Below are 7567 nucleotides of genomic sequence, written 5' to 3'. Positions count from 1 at the left end.
ACACTAGACGCCAAAAGATCTAATATGGACTTTCATCAAGTCTGGATTCACTCTAATAAGATGATAACAACATCAAGCTCGACTCTTTAGTAGTAGGTGCTAACTTTGTTAGTGGCCTATCATCTGCTATGGAGTCCACACCAATGAAGGCAATACAATGATGATAAATGAGGTATGGCACTATGTCAATTATTATTTAAAACTAATGTTTGTTGGAGATTTGTTTGTTTAAGTAATAGGTGTTGGAAGCAACCATGTCAAGCAAAGAGGGACGATTGGAGGGCCTCTCTGCACAGAAGGTGATGATTTGGAGTTGATCAAGACTGAAGGCAATAAGATTAGAAGCACTATGACACTACCAATCTTCTACAGTGGGATGCTCAAGAGCTTCTAATTAAGTGATGCAATCAAGGAAGAAGATTGCTTAGATTGGCGACACAAAGCGTAGGAACCTCCTCTGGTCCCGACACCTTGACTAAAGCAAGAATTATGGAAAAGATGCATCATTGCCGCCATGCTACTTGCTGGTGCACCAATGGTGAGGACCTTGAAGCAAAAGGATGTGTGACATAATGATCCAAAGACCACAAGATTAAGATCATCAACATCTCCAGATCAATTCACGAGAAGCTACTGTTGCCATTAAGATTTTTGCTCAACCTCGGAAGAAAACAACTGAATATTTTTGAATATTGTGAAGCTCCATGAAGTCTACGTTCCAATGAATCAAGAATCAAGGCAATCGGAGATTACTACAAGTAGTTATAGCCAAATCATCGAATGTCGCCTATCCTAAAATCAGTTCTGGACAACACGCAGTGCTAAAATAAAATGGGCATAACTCTCTCATTTGAAATCCGGTTTAGATGAATGACCACTCGTTGGAAAGGTAATTTCATAAACTTTTAATTAGAGCTATATTTCAGTATCTATTCTGCTCTGGACGCAGGGGAAAATCCATGAAGAATAGGCAGTAGCAAAGCAATTAGAACAAGACGGAGGAGACGAGGATGACAACGATGAAGAGGAGCTTGGGCAATGCTTTCATTAAGCATACATGATCAAATTCAGAAGCTTAGAACAAAATAAAAACCTTCAGAATGTTGGCACATGAAGACACAAGCAGGCTACATCCAATACAAGATGTTAGAAGCGAATCACGAAGGATTACAAAAGATGACATCAAGCTGCATGGACACTTTGGATTCTCATGCAAAGGACCATTGCTTCGCATGAACATGAGTAAGGTGAGGAGTCTAGCTATATGACTATAACTAAAGCACTTTGCGGGAGGCAACCCATTTTTTTTTCATTTTTTATATTAAGATGACGGTCTATATTGTTCTCTTAAATCGAAACCATCAAGTAACTTTGTACCATTGCTTTAACAAATTCTACAACCACATGTTGTATGTTTTAAATAATATTGAGGGAGCACTTTGTTATTTGATTTTGGAAAACTTATAGACCCTTTTGTGTGCTATTAGTGTTTAGAGTCTTTTTCTTTATGTCTTTTTAAAGAGAAATATGAAATATGGAACCACCCTTTGATTCTAAACTTGTGGCTAGTTAATTTAGGCTAACTTTTATCTTTTGTTGGACCACCATCATATCGAATTGTTTTCCTCGTTGCATTGCATTGCATGATGTATTTTGTTTTATAACCTTTTGTTAAAACCCTTTTCCACCTAAACCTTCTTATCAATCCCACCAAAAATCAGAGCCAACAAAGATAGGGTTAACTTATGTTTATCAGCTTGCTGCATCATTCAGATCGGCCAAATCTATTTCTATCATCTGTTCTAACTAAAAATTTTGACAAGCCTACATAATACCTCTAGCCATCCTAAAACCTTAGGTTTTATTTTTTATAAAAAAATAACCCTTGTTTTTCTTTTTGTTTGGAAATCACCTTAGATAGAATTTCTATACCTGATTTATCTCTTCAAAATTCTTATTTTAAGCTAAAAATATAGGATACCTATGAACCTACCCTTGTTAGTTTGGTTGTTGGATCTTTTCAATAAAAGATTTTCTTGTTGACATTGCTTGACTTCATAAAAGATTTTCTTGTTGACATTGCTTGACTTCTTATGAAGTGACCAGCCCTATTGACACCAATTTTAGCTCGATCCAAAATGTATGAGATATTCATACCATATTAAATTAGATCATATTGGTGGCTAAATTCCATCTAAATAAGAAATAATCGTTGCTCTCCATATAGTGAGGGAAACTGATATAATATGGTATTAGCTATGAAATTTAATACACCTAAGTATATATGGATAAAGGTATATGTATACCTACTCTACACGTAAATACAGCGTGTTCGCAGGAATACACGGGCGCCGGTCGTCTACTCTATGAATACGTATAGTATATGGAAGCCAAAATATTGACTTGACTGATCAAATAATCAGTCAATCTAGTGGCATAATTTGCATAGCCATGTGAGCGATGTACGCTGACCAAAGAGAAGAGATCAAAGAAACAACAAGGGAAATAAATGAACGTAATCCACTCAGGCACGTACATGTGTGTTTATTAGCTGCATGCATGCGTGTACACGCTAGATACACAATATCTTAATCTATCGATTATAGCAACTCTAAAAGCTAGCTTAAAATTGCTCTAAAATGAAGAAATAAATAAAATTTATTTCCAACAGCTCTCCAATCTTTCCTGCAAAAATGCACGGAAACTAAAAATATCTTCGTCCCTCGCGCGTCTTGCCATAATTAGAGGAGAAGGGTTAGGCCCCCTTGCCATGCAGAGGGACGATCTGCCCGCGCGCCTGAGTTTCCAAACGAAGCCCCGCGCTGACGAAGTCCAAGCGTAACCTGCGGCCTGGACCGAGTCCAAGTAGTTCAAACCTTCACGAACTCCACGTTCTCCATGTCGCGCGCGCAGCGACTCAAGATTACCGCGCGCCGGCGTCATTAGCAAAATACGAAATCAAAACAAATGAGCCAATTAGCCAGGCGACCGACGGTGGCCCTGGTCTATAAATAGACGGCCATCGGCAGGCGTTCAAGACGTACCCCGGCGAAACACAACACCGAAAGGCTGCTGCGATCCCTTGACGGAGAACAGAGCCGGAGAGACAACTGCCGCACAGAAGAGAGAAGCGCCGCCAGGCTGCCGGAGCTCTGAACTCCTGCAGTTCTGCGGAAGGAAGAGCACCGCCAGGGCTGCTGCGATCCAACGACGGATAGCACAGCCAGGCCGCTACAGAAGGAGAGGCCGAAGAACACTCAAGTCTCGGCAAGAAGCTGCCGCGCGTGGAGGTGCTGCAGGGTGGGAAGCCTCATAGCGCTTCTCTAACTCACCCGTTCTGCTCCAGCTGCTCCATCACCAAAGAGTGCATTTCTCCCTCATGTTCTCTCTGCTGTCGTAAAAGCTCGGCCAACGGTGCCATTATGGTAAAATAAGGGCCAGCAAGAAAGGTCCTGGTAATACTCCGGCTTGGACGCGATCTTAGCTCCATCCGGTGATGGCTTATGGTATGAAACGGGTTTGGACGCGCATTGGCTCCATCCTGTGGTATAAAATTGGTTTGGATGCCATCGTGGCTCCGTTCCACGGTATGAAACTGGTTTGGACGCATGCTGGCTCCATCCCGTTGAATCTCACAAGAGATAGTATTCGTATCGATGTGCTGCGAGCATACATGTCCTGGGCCCCGCCGGCGGCAGAGTAAACAAGCAATGCCGCCGGCATACTGCAGCGTAGTTGATACAAATTGTTAACTTGCATGCTGCCGCTCCGAACATAATCAAAGGTTCAGTATATAGGAGTGCTGTTAACTCGTTGCTGTCCAAATTAGCAAATTCATAAACAAACAATATTCTGTTCATGCCGAGCCAGTACATCCATGTACATCACGGTTGGGTTAAGCAAACTGCACCTCGGCACGGCCGGCTCTGTTAATCTGGATCAAACCAGGTTAGGCATCTCAGATAGGGATAAACAAAGTGACGCCATGCAAATAAGTTAAAGATATGCATCGTCTTGCATTCATAAACGTAGTTTCTCATGGTCACGGCTAATGATCACTCTCGTCACGCTGTAGATGTAGACTACATGTGTGCCCATCACACATAGGCATCCTACAAGTGTGCTATGCATGCTACGGGTAAGTCCCTGCCTTCTGCCTTCCATGTTACTAACTCCATGCATTCATACTAGCTTGCACACATGTACACTCATTAGGTTTTTATTTTTATTTTACTGAGTTAGCTATGCCACGAGTCAAAGTCTTAGGGATGTTGTTGGTTTGTTGGCAATTGCTTCTACTCCCGATCATCACCTCGGGAGTAGTATGTGCGCTTGAATTGTTTTGCAGGCATGGTGAAGTGCTTTCATTAAAGGAAAAGAGAAGAAATTGAAGATCAATAAAGGCAACAAAAGTGAAGAAGTATAAAGACAAGCTCCAGACGCTGAGAACAAGGATTTCAACGATCACAAAATACTTCCTCTTCTTCTTTCATGCCTAGCCCAATGCTAAGCATCAGGGAGGACTTGGCGGATGAAGATAAAAATGCTATATGGAATACAAGGATCACGACCGCTAGGAGATGCACATTTTTCTTCTTCCATGCTAAGCACAATGCTTAAGTATGGGGGAGGCTGCGCTACACTTCATTACAAGCATCAAAAGGATAGTAAATTCTTCCTCAACCTTCTCTTTATCCTTTTTTTTTCTAAATACCTGTGTATATAAGCCTTTAACCATAAACTCGATGCAACCTTTGTATATCTCTCAATAATAACATGGCTACTAGAAGTACAACCTAGTTTTTATTTTCAATAAATAATGATCACCATCACCTTGTGCTTACCACGATGTCAATAATTTTGGTATAATCTTGCTTCTGGAAAAATGATGAAGGTTGTCTCTTTGTTTTACCTACATAATGTTGTATATGACTTCACTAATTGCTCTCGATTTAATGAAACATAAATTGATTAAATAATGGCTCTTTTAATTGTGGAGGTTAAATGACTAAATTCTAGACCCACAAACTCTATGTTGCTCTTTGATTAAGTTTTCTGATGACATGATAACTTGCTTTATTTTTATTTAAAAATAATTCATGTCTTTTAACTTGCTTTATCAGAGCCTATATACATGCATGCTGATGAAACCTTTAGATTGCAAACTTATATTTTGATGAGTTGGATTAAGATTGATTTCTGTGGTACAAGACTTAGAAGCTGGCCATCTCTTTTGTGTAAACCTTTTTCTTGCTAGCCTTTCTATCCATGCATTATGAGTTTCTACACTGGAAATTTAACAAACCTCACTGGGCATCCAACCTAGACCCAAATTATTATTTTTGTGGCTACCTCCTTGACCACAATCTATTATTGAGTATGGAGAAATATTTCGACAAGGATCTGGAAGATATATCAATACCTTTTCAAGAAAAATAATATTTGGAGGCATGCACTAGTGTGAAGAATAAAATTTGAAGGAAATAAAGAAAAGGACGGTCCAAGCCGATCAGCTTGGACACCGTCAGGCTGATCGGCCTGGATGGTTCCCCTGAACCCTCTGAATTTTGACGTGGATGATCCTCTAGAGGAATAAAATAATTTTCTGATGGAGATTGAAAATTTTAGTACTTACCTCAGCAGTTTATCTTCCTTTCTCTTTCATGCTTTATGACGAGCATCGTCTAAGCATGGGGGAGTGTTGATGGTAGTTAGCATGTCAATTTATGAATCACAAGCACACGGATCAGTTGTAGCTCTTTCCTTAGAGTAATGCCCCAAGGTTTATCAATCCGTGGAATAAGTGGATTTGCATGCTTAACTAAGTACTAATCTATGTAACCGAAGGTTCTTTGTATAAGATAGGATTGAACTAACAAAAGAACTAGTGATCTAGATTAATGTAGATAAAGAGAGTATGAATACGAACAAGATAGATAAAATGATTGTCCTAGGGATCTAGGATCACTTACAGATGCAATAACAAGATAGATAAAACGCTTGTCCTAGGGATCTAGGATCACTTACAGATCCAATCACCATGTATGAAAGAACTAGATCTAAGTTTTATCGTGAGTGGATGTGAACCATGCCCAACACTTTCCCTCTTTAATATTGTCACTACACAAGGATATTGAACTATTGGACTATAAAAACATAGCATGATGATCATTCTAGGTAAGCAAATAAGCAACCTAAAGTAGCGCTGGCCAGCCATTACATGAAAGATCATCATCAAAATATGGTGATAACAAATAGATCTTAAACAAGTAGTTCTCTCGATGAGGAACACTAATTTGTTTTCTTTAATACATAGATATGTGTGTTTTGTTTATTATTTTGCAAACCGGATCAAAATTGAAATAAAATCAATTATTTGTCAAGCTCGATTGGTTAAATATATGTTTGCCTTAAGTGGGCTTAGCCCACATATAATTGGGTCAAAAGTCAATTTCATTCATAACTCGGGACTAAAAGGGCTGCAAACAATTTGCACAACTTTTGAGCCTGACCCAACAACAAATGGGTCTACAGAATCAAGTTTGGACTATCTGAACAACATTGGCTTGTGGGAACAAATTTGGGCTCGACCCAATAACAGATAGGCTTACCGGAATTAATTTTGGGCTATCTGAACAACATTGGCATGTGGGAACAATTTTTGGCTTGACCCAACAACAAATGAGCCAAATTCAATTTATGATGAAACAATTTGTCACAATTGTCATGCCACATTGGATGCCACATAAGATTTTGTCCATCATGGCAAAACAGTAGGAACCAATTTATGATGTTTCTGTGTGACGATTCATAGGCGTCATAATCTTAGTGACTAAGGGATGTCACTAGTCACGGTTTATGATGCTCGACTAATGACGAAGGGATTTCGTCACTCCCGCATCATAAATCACAGTTTATGACACAAAAAACAAATTTATGACACGTTTTGGTTCGTCATAGGTTGGAAGATTTCTTGTAGTGCTCGCTGTGCATCATGGTCGTGCTGGTGAGCAAGCTTTGCACTACTTCCCCCTCCCCCCCCACATATGAGCCACATGCTCTCACTCGATGGACAGGTGGAGGTCTCACCATCTAAGACTTCATGGCGCGCTCGGCCCCCCTCTCTATCCCGCTCTTTCACCGCCGCCCTTTGCACTCGAGGCGGCGTGATGTGGATGCCAGCGCAGCCCGATAAGGCTGCCTAGGTGGGGTGCTGCCGACGAGGCTCAGCTTGATGCTTTTATCGGTGGCAGCACGGTGTGGTGTGGGAGGAAGGGTGCAGCGGGTTGCTACAGGCGAGGTGAGGTGAGGCTCGATGCTTCTATCGATAGCAGCACGGCCAGATGGTCCGACATGGTGCAGGAGGAAGGGTGTGGCGGGTTGCTGGCTTGCTACCGGCAAGGCGAGGCTCGATGCTTCTGTTTGATGGCAGCACGGTGAGGGAGACGAATTTGTCTAATTTCACAGTTGATCCGAAGCCGTCGGCCACCCGCTCATACAACGAGCATGAGCCGCTACCATCATCTCGCAAGATGACGGCTTTCCTCTCTTCTTTGTCTCTAGTCCA

This window comes from Setaria italica, chromosome VII (assembly GCF_000263155.2).
Source record: "Setaria italica strain Yugu1 chromosome VII, Setaria_italica_v2.0, whole genome shotgun sequence".
NCBI lineage: Eukaryota > Viridiplantae > Streptophyta > Magnoliopsida > Poales > Poaceae > Setaria > Setaria italica.
Note: the sequence above shows the minus strand (reverse complement) of the source record.